This window comes from Gossypium hirsutum, chromosome D11, assembly GCF_007990345.1.
Source record: "Gossypium hirsutum isolate 1008001.06 chromosome D11, Gossypium_hirsutum_v2.1, whole genome shotgun sequence".
Classification (NCBI taxonomy): Eukaryota; Viridiplantae; Streptophyta; class Magnoliopsida; order Malvales; family Malvaceae; genus Gossypium; species Gossypium hirsutum.
Window position 1 is genome coordinate 29,150,712 of NC_053447.1, and position 15,243 is coordinate 29,165,954.

General features: G+C 32.1%; 1 long non-coding RNA gene across 3 annotated transcripts; it reads right to left on the bottom strand.

Annotated features, from left to right (window-relative positions):
- Positions 1 to 727: 727 nt before the first annotated feature.
- Positions 728 to 6,278, bottom strand: LOC121223064 (uncharacterized). Of its 3 annotated transcripts, XR_005920411.1 has the most exons (3): positions 2,662 to 6,260; positions 2,287 to 2,353; positions 728 to 2,201 (listed from the first exon to the last, which is right to left on the bottom strand). It is a non-coding gene; the product is annotated as an uncharacterized lncRNA (long non-coding RNA). The 3 variants fall into 3 exon arrangements; XR_005920410.1 differs by having other exon boundaries at positions 728 to 2,353; positions 2,874 to 6,278; XR_005920409.1 differs by having other exon boundaries at positions 728 to 2,353; positions 2,662 to 6,278.
- Positions 6,279 to 15,243: the final 8,965 nt, after the last annotated feature.

The window sequence follows — 15,243 nt, forward strand, 5'->3', positions numbered from 1 at the left end:
TGTTAATATTATTGAATAAAACATATAATTGCAATCAAATTATATTAATTAATTAATTAATTAATTAAACTTATAAGATTGTTACCATCAATTTCATGTTAATTTTTAGGAATGCCACAGTCATTCATGTAAGTGTGAGACATATGATTGTTACCACAAACTACATGCTTATATTATTTTAGTATATATATTATTATATTACATTGATTTATAAATTTTAATCTCTTATATTAATATGATTAATAAAATAATATATATATTTTGTTTGGTGACAAGTAAAATAAAATAAAAAAAAAACTAGCTACATAGCCCTAAAACCTTCGATAGATATATTGTTAATTATTCAAATATATTGCATTTAATATATTTTAATCAATTATGTTGCATTTATTTAAAAAAATTTCTTTCCAAATATATTGCATTTGATATTTTTTAGTTAATTATGTTGAATTGATTCATAAATTTTAGTTTCACAAATCTATAATTAGGTATATTATTTCTATTTTTACCTACAACAATATAAACATTCTATTTTGATTGCAATGTAAAGATTTAAATGAAAATCAAACAATTATTCCCTAATGTGTCAATTAAAGAAAACCTCGCTTATTGCAATACTTTATAATTGTGTCGTAGTCTGTAATATGATTCATTGTATTTCATAATTTACTTTAAAATGTTTTAAGAAGCATTAAAATATGATTATAAAATTAAAATATAATAAGTATAATTTTAAAGACATAATAATTGATTAATTTTTTTGTATGAAAAAAACAATCAGAAGGCGATTACAAAATACATAAGAAACTAGTGAATGTCATCAGCCATACGATCAAGATTCGCTTTGAGAATATTTTGTATTGAGCTTGGGGGTTCTGCAAATACCTGTAACTCATTCCAATTGAAAATTACACTTTTGGCTAAAGAATCAACAACATTAAGGTGTCGAGGAATATGACGAAGTTGCATTTTCCAGTTGGGACACAGGAGTTGATGTACCAAACGCAACTTCGACATTTCACTATTTGCAACACTTCCAAATAACATCATTTCCACTACTAAAGCCTTATCACTTTCCTCCTCCAATTGTCTAAAACCCAATTCCCATGCTAACTTGAGTCTTTCTAGAATAACTCTTACCTCAATTTTGATGATTGACTCCTTTCCAGTCCTCATAGCAAAGCCATATAACCAATTGGCACAACAATCTCTAAAAACTCCTTCGACCGAGGCGGTGTTACTAGAGATCCAAACTCAACCATCGGTATTAAGCTTAACTCACCCTCTCTCCGATGGCATCCAATATGTATCGAACACCTTCTGTATGCAAAATAGGTCACAAGATTTAGAGTCCATAATGCTTGTGGCCCACCTTTTACCTGTACAAATAATGACATCAATATTGTTATGACTATTGTTAAATATGAAGTTGTTGGGACTTTTCCATAACAACCAATACATAATTGCAAACAAAGTCAGCCACTCCTACTCTTTAAACAAGCAGCCTGTATGGGTTGTCAAGTTCTAATTTAGCCATTCATTTAGATTGGCTGAAAAAAAATGCTCCTAGCAACCCTTAAAACCACCACCTGCCAAACTACTTTTGAGAAATCACAATCTCGAATTACATGTAAACTTGACCTAAAAGGATTTCCACATCAAATACAATGTCCTTCTTTATACATGTGTCGTCGAACCGTTCCCTATCTGAAAATAATTGATTCTACGGAAGCAGCCAAATGAAAACATGCACACATTACGAAGCCTTACACTTCCAAACCAAATCACAATTCAAGGATCGATCGACACTCTCAAAGTCACCAGGTTCTTATAAGTTTCAACAGAGGAAAAAAAGTCACTAGCTAACCATTTCCAAGCAAGTCGGTCAGCCCCTGCATCCAGACAATGGGGTAATCTAGTTGCAATTTGAAGTAGAACATGATTAAGCAAAAGTAGGTTAAGTCGTGTCCAGTCCCACCTAACAAAAACGTCTATCATATCACACACTTTGAGAGTTTCATCAGGTTGGCCAGGTCTTGCAAAGAAACATCGAAGTGGTCCAAGTTGCCTAAGCCATACATCATTCCAAAAGTTCACCAAATGACCATCTCTAATCGACTAGAAACTATTATCAATAACCTCTGGCCAAACTTTCGTGATGGACTTCTAAATGAACGAACAACAGCTTCTTGAGATCGACCCTGGCATCAACCCTTGAGCATTATATTTGTTCCTCAACACTCTCACCCATAAGGCTTCCAGATTAGTGATAATGTTGAAACTAACCTTTAATGGGAAAACTCTATTGTGATCAGCAAAGCTCCTCAATCCAAGCCCCCCATTATCCAAAGGCCTGCAACAAATAGTCCAATTCAACAAAGCAAATTTCTATGATTCCTCACTAGAACCCCAAATAAAATCTTAAATCATCTTCTCAATATTTCTACAGATAAAAAAAGGTAAACGAGTCATGCACATTAAATAGTTTGGTATGACTAAGAGGACAGATTTAGCAAACGTGATTCTTCCTGCCAACGAGAGGTTTTTTGCTTTCTATCCACTGAGCTTACACCACATCTTATCAATCACAAAGGCAAAGGTATCTAGCATGACCATCTGATAGAAAATCGACATGCCAAGATATTTTGCAAGATTATTCACCCTTGAAACTTCGAGATCTCCACAAATTGTGCAAGCTACCTCCTCTGGCATATTATTTGAAAAGAATATCTGAGTTTTACTCCTATTGACCTTCTATCCAAAGAAGTTGCAGAAAGTATTGATGACCGTATTAACATATTCAACCTCACCCCTTTCTGCCTTACAAAATAAAATTAAACCATTAGCAAAAAATAGATGTGAAAAAGTCGGACCTCGTCTCAATAGAAGTAACGAACTCTATGTCTTCCTTTCAACAACCTTTTCAATCACATGGCCAAATCGTTCCATGCACAACACGAACAAATAAGGTGAAAGGGGATCCCCTTGTCATATTTCACGGAAAGGATAAAATGGATCAGAAGCTTCCCCATTCCAAAGGGCCTGCAAAGTCGAAGAAGATACACAATTCATAATCACATTTACCAGTTCTAAAAGGAATCCTGCATCTACCAAGGTCTCTTCCAAAAATCCCAGCGGATGCAATCGCAGGCTTTTTCCAGGTCAACTTTTAAAGTCATCCAATAGTTCTTCTCTTTGGTTGTCATTGTATGAACAGCCTCTTGTGCCACAATAATATTGTCCGAAATATTCCTTCCAGGTATGAAACTTGCCTGGTTTTATTTAACAATGTCTGCCATGATCGGTCTAAGCTTATTAACAATAGTTTCAGTGACGATATTGTATAAAATCGTATATAAGCTAATCTGATGAAATTAGGAAAGAATCCTAGGCCCCGAAACTTTTGGGATCAAAATAAACAAAGTCCGGTTGATATTACAATCTAGCCTCTACCCTACAAGAACCCTCTGAACTAACGAACAAACAGACTCCCTAATAATTTCTCAATGTGACTGGTAGAATTTTGCATGAAACCCAACATACTAAACATAGCTCTACGAATTTCCTCATCAGTAGGCACCATCAATAGTAACTCTCGATCATATTCTGATATTATAGGGAATATGCTCCGACATGGAAAACTTCCCGTTACTCGAATTCCAGCCGTGTAGAGTTCTTGGAAAAAGTGTTGTTGTAGGATTTCATAATCAAAACACCAACCTCCAATGGAAGTACTTAGTATTCCTATCTCTATTCGTAAGTCACTCAGCTGAGATTTCTGACACCAAATGTTCTCCTCATGTTTCAACAAATCATCAATTTCCCTTTGAAGCTCAGCCTCCCTCACATTCAAACGGGTCAATTGACGAAACTCCAATATCCTTTGAACACGTTTGAGTTCCATAATCAACTCTCTCTTCCTAGCGAACATGTTACCATAAAACTTCTTATTTTAAAGTTGAACCATTGACTTAAACTGCTTTGAGATCTGAAGCTACCGCAAGATTCCTTTTTCAGTAAGTGCGAACCAAATTCTTAAACTCTAAATGAATTAACCAACTTGCTAAAAATAAAAAAGGTTAACGATCAGAGTTATGAGGGGCATTGCTTGGCACAACCAACAACGGTCGATGGTCTAATTTTAACCTATGAAGATGTCGAACAAAATAATTTAGAGCTATATCATCCCACCGTGTATTGCATAAGACTCTATCAAGTCTTTGAAATAAATTTCCCCTACTCTATGTAAATCGTGGACCAGAAAACCCCATATCTCAAAGTCTATTTTTGAACACAAACTCGTTAAAAAGTTTATAACCATAGCCCACTCTATTAGCACCTCATTTCCTATCCGAGTTGTCCAAAATTGCATTAAAATCTCCACCTATTATCCAAGCCTCATTAACATTCATTACAAGTAAATCCAAAACTTGCCACAAGTTACGTCTTTTAGCATATTGAGGGCTAGCGTAAATCGCTAAAACCAAGAAAGTATAATTCATTCACTTACTATAGAACCTCATGCGGATCACTTGAGGATGCAAATACAAAATCTCAATATCAACATTCCCATTCCAAATTAACCAAATTCCTCCGATAAAGTCACTTGCTTAAATTTTAAACGAATTTTGGTAACCCAACTTGCCAATTATCCATCAACCCTTTGACCACTTACATGAGTTTCAAAAAAACTAATTAAATCTAGGGAAAATTCCCTTTTATATTCTTTAACAAAGTTATGAAATCTTGGATGGTCAATGCCCTAACAATTCTAAAAAACAATTTGCGAATTCATCAAAGATAAATAATTATAAAAGAAATAAAAATCAAGGTCCCTAATCAGTAGCTTGGTTCAACATTGAGACCTTCCTCATCTCAAAAAATCTCTACAGCCATGGATTCCACATCAAGTGAATCTCTCATACCTGATTCCCTTTCAATGCCTTCAAATATTTTCTTCATAACCATCGTTACCTCCACCGAGGGATGTTTTGAAATCTCCAATTCTATATCTGGTGGTCGTGCGTGCTGGGTTTCCTCCAATCTCGTCGATCGTTGACCCGTATTCTTGTCATCCATGTTGCGTTCCCCAAATTTGAAAGAAGCGATTTCACTTTCAGGATTGGAGCATTATTTCGTGACTAAACCAACTTGACAGCCTTTCTTTTGTTGATATCTAGGGACCCTATCATCTGAACGAGTTGAACCAAAAAATGGGTTAGCATCATCTTTAAGGCCTATTTTCTCACCATTATCAAATGGTTTCAACCCACTCTCTGATGAAGAACCTGTCACGTTATTAACTGGCATTAAAACCCTTGGGGCCAATCTTGGCCCATTTGACATTACAACCCCTTTCCCTTTAGCTTTAATGTTTGTCTTCTTATCTTTTAGCTGCCCTTCCACTTCCATATTCACTTTCCTTACCCTTCTTATTATCCAAATCTTTCTCTGCATTAATCCCCTCCAAATTTTCCCTTCCCTGATTCTCGACAACCACATCAAATCGAGAACCTCCACCATTATTGCCATGATTTTTGGTCACCTTGTCTACCATTGTTCTTGCTTTCTGCTGTGGGCAGCGTTCCACTAACATCCAAGGTCCGTAGCTCTCTTCCTCCACCCTCCGCTACAAGTCTTGGGTTTTTGACATTAGCTCATTCGCGGACGTTTCCTCCATTGGTGTTGAAAACCAATCCTTCGGGCACGAGTCTATAGTGTGGCCATAAAGTTCACAACGAAAATAGGCATTGGGTAAAGACTCATATTCCACTCTCCGTGTTTGTCCATCAATCTTTATTTTTGACAACAAAGGCTTTTTGAGGTCTACACAAATGGTCATATGGGCAAATCGCCCTATTTTAGCATGGACTGTGTTTCCGTTAATTTTGATCACCGAACCAGTCACTTGCCCAATAGCCTTTAGAATAAAACTTGTGTAGTATCCCTCTGATAACCCAGGCAGCCGAACCCATACAACTTGGGTATCAATCTCATTCTGCTCAACCAAAAATCCTAGTGACCATGGTCTCACCGTCAAATACTGTCTAAAAATCATCCATGGTCCCTTGGTCAGAATGTCATTATAGTCATCCTCATCATTGAAACAATCAGATAATAGTCATTCTCAAGATCCATAATTTGGAAGGATTTCTTAGTCTTCCACGGTAGAGTGACTTTATTCAACAGAGCATTGAAAGTAATTCTCCGGCCTAAGAGCTTGACAATGACTATCTTTGCCATTCTCCTTGTAATAAATTCCTAAACTCTATCAAAGAAAGATTCAACTAACATTTTAAAATTTATATTTGAAAACAGATTCCCAAAAATGCATTATTTATTTGCAAAGCTTAAATACTCATTTACCCTTTGAAATTGTGCCTTTCTTTTAAATTGGCACTTGCATTTTTTTTTTGTCTGAAGTTGGTACCAAAATTTTCGTTCTGTCAAAGCTTTCGATACTTTTTGTAACGGTGTTAAGTTTGGGGCACGTGGCGCATGGGTATTAAGCCACATGTCAATGATGACATTATAATAATGTCATAATTTGATTTTTTTTATAAAATAAAAAAACTAAAAATATATATTAAAAATTATAAATATTTTGTAAATAAAAATATATTATTTTTAAAAAAGTTACAAAAACTGAACCCACTTAACGATTTTTCTATCTTGTTATCTTATCTTATCTTTTAAATCTGACTTCCATTAAAACAAAATTAATCCCAAATTGATTCATTGATTTCTTGTTGCATTCGAAAATCTCACAAATCTTAAATGCATGGCAGTTTCATTCATTACTTCCCATATCTAAGTTTGATTTATGTTGAAGAAATCCATTTGCGTGACTAGATGAAGACAACCTTTTTAATTTTGTTTAATTGATTCCTTAAATAATTTGAAAGGAAATAATGGTTTTAAACAATTATAAATATTCAAAATAAAAACTTAATTTCATTATTTCTGGTGTTTTACTTAGAAAGGTAACTTACCACATGTCTAATATTTATGTGACGAATGGCATGAACACAATTGTGCCTCACACCAATAATTTTCATAACTGCAACCTTATATTACTTCAATATATATGATTATAAAAACTTAATTTCAATGTAATTTAATGACGGTGTTTACCATATAAAAATATTTTTCATAATTACCACCTCATATTACTTTACTATATATATTTATTGGCTGAATTGTCAGAAAAGACCCATTTTTTTTCAAAATAACTGAAATAGGTCACTTTTGTTAAAATTGATGGAAATAGGCCGATTTTACTAAAATATGACCAACTGGTGATGTTTTCAGAGGAAACTCAAAAAAGCACGTCCAGCTAAAAGCAATTTTTCATATCAGTACTAAAATTGGCAACACCATTTTTTTTTAATTTTTGGTGCCACCTATTAATGTGAAAATAAAAGTTACAAAACATTGTCTAGGAACAAGCTGTAAACATATTCATGAGTCTATATATCACAATTTAAGGAAGCAATCCCACATTATCTAGGAACGATAAGAAAATAAGGGAGATAAGACTTTAGATCTATATAAAGGCCTATTTTGTAAGTTTTATTTCCACATTAATAGGTGGCACCAAAAATTTAAAAAAAATGGATGTTGTCATTTTTAGTTCTAATTTGGCAAAAAGCTTCTAGATTATTGGTCGGAGAGGAAAAGCTTTCAACTGGACATATTTTTCTAAATTTTCCTTAAAAAGGGCACCAGTTGGGCTCGTTTTAATAAAATTGACCCATTTCTGTTAATTTTAACAAAAGTGACATATTTCTATTATTTTTAAAAAAAATGAGATTTTTTATAATTCAGTCATATTTATTCTACACTCAGACAACATTTTTATTAAACTTAAAGAACAATTAATGATGACTAAATAATTGTAAATTTCTATCAACGTATGACATACAAAATTCCTAAGCTGGAAACCATGTAATGGAGTTAAATTAGTGGGATGGATAATTGTCCTTTTCAATATCATTTTAATTGCTAATAAGTCAATGCGTCTCACACCTTGCTTTATGAGGGCAAAACAAAAAGAGAATACTACAAATTAATCCATATTTCCAGGACACTTGTTGTAAAGCTACTCTTGCATCAAAGGTGGGTTTTAAAAGTTTGGGTTCTTTTGTGAAACCAACCCTCTCACCAAACACCTTTTGCATCATTTCAGGATTAGTTTAGTTCACGTTGTTATTATAGAATCATATAGTATATGGTTATTTTATTTATTTAGGATACATCACACTTTTAATTACAGAATTTAGATTCAAACACCATATACAAATATTATTGAGAGTGACAATCATAATTCAAAAAAGATTAATTATTATATCATTCATAAAAAAATATTTATCTGCATATAAAAAATTCTTTGTATGATTAATGAAATTTTGGCTTGTTGACTAAGGTTCAAGTTAAGAGTACTTAGATATCATATATAATTGTAATGGTTGGATCTTCGTTCCACCATATGCATATGTCATGTGTGAATTCATATTGTTTCTTTATTAGTTTTTTTTTAAAAAAAATTTGTATTGATTTGATTATATATTATAATAGATTGGGTACATATTTATATTTATATTTATATTTTAAGGTAAATATATTATATTTGTAATCCTTAAACTTAAAAAAATATATGCACTCTCATTGAGAATTATAGACGTCTTAGGAAGGTGGGTATTTTATGGTGATGAATGCTTCATTATTATGACTTTAACAAGACAACAGAGTTTGGCTATGCTTTGTTTGTATATACCTAGAGAGCTTTCTCTATTTGTGATAGGAAATCACTCCTTTTTACCTTGTAAGCAGGGCTACAAACACCTCTAGTGTTTAGGGTAGTCTAGTGGCAGCCTATATAAAACACCATCTGAGTTATCAGAGACCAACAAATTACTAAATAAGATCTTTTCATAAATTTGAACACAGAAGGAGATGGTTTACTTGTCCATGTGTTTGCAGACTTGCAGTGACCAAAAAAAAGTAGGTCTAGAGAAAGAATCTAATGTCTGAATGTGACATTACCAATTAGCCTTTAGACAAATGACATCTCAATGAAGAAGAAACAGAGAGAGAGAAGAGAGATAATATAAAAGCAAAGTTAAAAGAGAGTAATGAGGTTAGGAAGTTGCAGGCGGCATTGGTTAATTGAAGGGAGGGGTGCAAACTTTATTGGTGAGAAGAGAGACCTCTCTCTGTGTCTCCATATCTCTCTTAAATCACAGTACTTACACTCCCCTCTAAAAGGAAAATGAGCCAATCACCTTTTAGCCCCATCAGCAATACAATATTCCACAAAAATATTAGCGTGGGATCGAATTTGAGTATTAAAGTTTTTAGTCTAATTTTATCATTTTAATTCGATTTAAATAAAAATTTCAAATCAAGTCGAGTAAAGTTAAAATTTAAGTCGAGTTAAATCAAATAAAATTGTTCGAGTTAAACTAAAAAAAATTAAACATGTCAAAATAATTAAAATTTTATTACATATAACTAATTTCATGTTAGAGCATATAAATTTAAAATCATTAATTTACTTAGATCCTAAAAATTATTATTCTAGAAATTTTTTTATATATTTTTTAGATTTTTTTAATATTTTAAATTTTTTAAAAATACAAGTTTTAGAATTTTTATAAATATTTTGATTTTTTTGTAATTTTTGTTGAAATAGTATATTTAAATTTTTTTGAAGTAAATTCGAATTTTGCATAACCTAAGCTGAGAGCTCCGGTCACTCTCAGACTGGTCGCTAGCCATGGCATTACGTGCTTTATCTGTGACCCTTTGCTTTGCATTTGCATGCTAGACATTTTTCAGTGATCCCATTTGGATTTTGATAAGATTTATCTTTTGGACTCCCGAGAATTACCATAAATAATCTCCTCATATCTTGTTTCTTTCATGGTTTTTAATTGGTTTCAACTCTAATCTCGTGGTTTATCTCTTCCTCTTTTCCCTACAATGAAAAAGACCACCACTCCCTGCTTTCCTGGGAATGTAAAGCATCTCTAACACCCACAACGTAAATAAATAAATAAATGCTTTCTTCTAGGGAAATTAGAGGGTTAGCTAAGAGATAAGCACTATAACTTTGTCGTAGAGGCTGCAAAAGAGTAATTGTGGTTTATTAATGATCAATTTGAAATACAATCAAAATACTCTACTCCTGGGTTTTTCTTTTTTTAATTCACTGTAAGCAACATATTGTTTTGCTTTGCGGCTGTTAATGAAAAAACATGCTTTCTTAAATAGAGTTTAATTTTAAGTTGACAGTTTCAGAAAAGTTGAAGTGTGATTTCAGAACCTGACAACTCTTTCTTTTGTTTGGGGTTCTTTATAAATGGCATGCCAAGTGATCAGACTGCTTTTTCCTTTTCTTTTTCTTTACAAGATTGTTGATGTTGAATTTGTTGAAATTTGTGGAGTTGTGTGAAGCTGTTGATAAGTGTAACCCAGTCATCTTAGATTCCAAACGGATAACATCAATCATTCGGCCATTGTTTAAAGAAACTAGTACTTATCAATTTTTCACTAACTCACTTCATCTTACGCTAACAAGCTCCCACCTGGTTCCTGCTAATTTTAGATGCTATCAATATTTTTATTTATACTAGTTCTACAAATTACAGTTCCTTCCAAGCTGACTTGTTGGTCATAGCATTTCTCTATAACATGAGATGCTTCGTGGTATGCATGTAGTGTTCCAGATTACTTAAAATTGGAGATATTGAAAAACATGCAATTATGCAAAGGTTGTGGAGTAAATCATGAAACTATTGGAATATCTTAAAGAACGTGACTTGAAGATTTTAAACACAAGTTACTAACCTGAAGAGAATAATCAAGTGTTATATAGTAGCTAATGTTTTGATTTGAATCAAAGTCTCTATAGGACAACCTATTAGAATGGTTGAAAGTAATGCATGCTTGAAGTATGGTATACCTATTGGTTTTAAATATGCTTGAAGGCGAGTGTTCCTGAAAATACCCAAGACATAATTAATTATTCAAACTCTAGAAGATATTCAAGTATCTGAATATGAAGAATGATGAAAATAAAAAAAGATTTCAATAAGTTATGTCAATACAATACAATATGGAAATGTAGAAAATAGAAAGTTGTCGACAACAGTTTTGCATGCAATGTTATTGTTGAGATAATGAAAGAAAATGAGGATCTTAAATAAATTTATCAAAAAAATATAGACGTAGAATATATTGGCCGAAAATAAAAAGATGCAATCCAAGTAGGATTAAAATTGTGAAGTTTGTGGATCAATAGTCCAAGCATCTAAAGGTGTAAAGCTAGTAGGGTACAAATTATAAAAAGATATAATATTCTTTTGTGGTGGATACAATAACCTTTGGTATATTATTAAGTTTGGTAGTTTATGAAATCTTTGACATGTGTCTTATTATTGTTGTTACAATCTTTATGTGAATCACTATATAGTAGAAGTTTATATTAAAATACTTGAAAGATTTAGAATGTTGGAAGCATATAGAATTTCTCAGGAAATTGTTCGATATGTTTGAATAAATATTTATATGAATTAAATTGATTTGAACATATGTGGTAAATTCGACTTAGTGAATAATAGTTTAAAGAATATTATAAAATGATCCAACCTGTGCATGTATAGAAGGATCATAATCAAAATTTACTATAATTGTTGTTGGAACTCCGAAAAAGATCAAAATATATTTTCTCAAAAGTCTTCCTCACTCATGACTTCCGAAGAATGATGATATAAATGTTTAGCAAATTTGCTCAAGTGATCATTTGAAAAGCTAGCATTCAAGATTGGATACGTAGAATTTGAGATATCATGTGATGTTGTCATGATGGGGAGTAAATATGCATTGTACTCTTTTTTTCACTTAACCAAGGTTTTGTCCCAAGTTTTTCTAGTAAGGTTTCTAATAAGGCGTCATGTTATGCGTGTTATGACAAGTGTACTATTTTTCATTCACTAAGATTTTTTTTCCAAGGGATTTTTATTTTAATAAGATTTTATCGAAGCTCATCATCTACCAATGGACATCTAAAGAGAAGTGTTATAAATATTTTATTATTAAATAGATGTCCATCAAGATAAGTTTGATGTACTTTAGAACTATAATGGTCGTTAGAAGTAAAGTTTCTTTTTTCATTTATACTTCTTATATCTATAAATATAGACTTTGGAGAAACATTATAAACATCCCTATTGACCAATAAAAATCCGTTCTCTTTTGCTCTTTTATTTCTTGTTCTTTACTCTCTTTTTTATTTATTTCATAACAATGAGAAAACTACTTAAAAACATCAATAAATCCGAAACAATACATAAAAATAAACTAATATCAATACATACCAATATCAAAATAAAAATGATACACTTACAGGTGCGATACTAACTACCTTATTCGAATTTATGGGTGCCATCGTTGAGCGAGCCAGAAATCGCCAAAGCTAACGGATACCATGATGTTGGCAAGATGATTTCGAGTTCCAAAACACTACTACCAAAAATCGTTACTTTTTCTACTATGAGATTAATTAAGGTCAATTTTACTATTAGATCTTATACTTTATATAATTTATAGATTTAGTGTTTATATTTTAATTTGATTATTTTCAATTCTTGTGCTTTTAGATATTTAAAATTTTTAATCTTGATCAAATGGTAATTATTTAATTCATTAAGTTATGTTATTTTAAAAAGTTTGATGCATCAAACACGCTATCGCATATGTAAAATCATGTTAGCTAGTTATTTTTACATATTATTCATAAAAAATTAGTTAATAGATTTAATAACTGTGATTTACATTAAAATTAAAATTTTAACCCTAACTAAAATTGATCAATTCGAAAAATAAATAAATTAAAATTGATTAAATTAAAGTAAATATAGTTAGAAGATTCGACTATGAATTAATCACGCGATGTCCCCGTTGAGAGGGCAAAATGGTCCATATAGGGTAAGAAGTAAGGGGGGGTGGAGTTGATCGAGACATGAAGAGGTAGGTAATTAAGAAGCCAAATACTTCCTAACGTAATAATGAAAAGGTTAATGTGATGAGAAGCCAATTAGAAGCAGACAAAGAAAAGGAAAGAAAGGGGCTTCCTTTCCGTCCTGGTTGCCACCCAAAAGCCAAAATGGGGTCAATTCAATTTATGACAAATTACTTGGTCACAGACAGTGAAAGGAAAAGCAAAATCTGGTGATTGCAGCTCAACACCAGAGGGCATCATCATCTTTGTTTAGTCAGTCCATGCAAATGGCAAATTGCAAATTGCCAATCCACTATTTCTAGTAAAACTTTAACTTAATTTGGTCTCTCTTAGCGCTTTTGTTTTTTCTTGGGTGGATTTTCTCATCATTGCTACAATCAATAAAGATGGGAGATGGGGCATCTCTCCATCTCCAAACAAAATACTCTCCCACTCTCTTTTCAAACCAAATCATTCTCTCTGGAAATTCTGTCTCCATTAACTTCACTATTCCCATGCAATTTTTTATTTCATGCAAAATTATATGTCTATAATATTATACCATGAAATTATTCAGGCATGTCAAATCAGTCTGAATAGAATTTCATTTTTTTTTAATTTTGACTAATGAAAATAACACTTTAAACACTTCAACCTTTGTTTTTATTTTTTAACAAATAAATACTTTATATTTTTAATCCCTTAACAAGCATTTATCTTATTAAATATTTATTTAATATCATCAATTAAATCGGTGGGAAGTCTCACTGATTTGATCGATAAGGCCAACCAAACTCCTTAAATAAATCCATTTTTTTTTCTTTGAAAACCTTACCAAGCTTTTAGCATGATTCATGAATTCACTGTGAAGCATATGTCCTGGCACCGGCGCCGCCGACCACCACACTTACTAGTACCACTCTGTTTAGCTAATACAGTTTTCATATTTTAAGAGGAATTAGGATCTTAGAAAATTATAAAAATCTCCTAATAAAAACTTATCCTAACTATAAAGTGTTGTTTACCTTTATCTCTTAATTATATGGTCGGGGGTTCGATTTCTACTTATGGAAATGGAACATATTTCATGACCAATCGTTTACCCCTTCAGATAACACTTACAACAAAGAGATTAATTACAATTGCACATTATGGATACCCTGAATACGACAAAAAACAACAACTTATCCTAACCTATACTCAAAAAATATTGTTTTTTTAACTTTTATACAATATATTTTAATATTATTTACTATATGTTATAATATTGTTTTTAAACTTTTATAAAGTATATTTTAATATTTAGTGGAATATCTGGAAGATTATCTCAACTCTCACAGGATTAAGTTTGGTGTATATGTCAAATCATTACACTAATCCATGTCATGTATGTCAAGAAGTAGTACTATGAAATACATGTACAGTACCTTGACATTCATGGAAGTCGAGTTTAAGATTAAGAGGTTTGACTAGGATATTTATCTGGTTGTTGGCTCAACCCAATTAATTATAGTGAAAGTTGACTCCCATGGCTGTTAACTTCCTGTCTATAAATACCCACTCGTTCTTCCTTTCTGCCTACCCAAAGTCTTCCTAAACCCTCCAACTCTCTCAAGTTCTAGAACTCTAAGAAAACTTATTATTTTTCACTTATTTTTAGGAAAAAAACGGTGGAACATGTATGTTTAATAATATTGATTTTTGAAAATGGACAAATTTATTATTTTTCAACTCAATTCTTTCTAATTTAATTTTTTAGAAATATTTTTATGATTTTTGAATTTTAATAATATTTTTTTGTGATTGTTTAATAGTTGGTAGATTGAATTCTTTAGATCTGCATAATTTACATTTCTCAAAGCTCAGTCATTCTACCAAAGAACGCTTAAAGGATACAAGTATATGTGACATTTACAATGATAAAGTTGAAAAGCATTCCAGATTTGGTTTGTCACCTTGGTGGAAAGATGAAGGCTAGAAACGTTTACATTCCGTTTTCCATGCGAGGAAACAACCAGTATGCTTGAAAATGTCATTTTAATAACCGACCTTTCACCTTTCACCTTTCACTCAACGAGGAGGTGGAAACCACAACTAGTGGCATCGATCCCGAGTACAAATGCAGTTGATTGTTGGGTGTCATGCCATCAAGGGAGAAACCAAATAATGATTTAGATGGGCACTAGATGGAGTGCACATGGTTGCACAAACTTGTCAAACCAACCCTTTCAACATACACA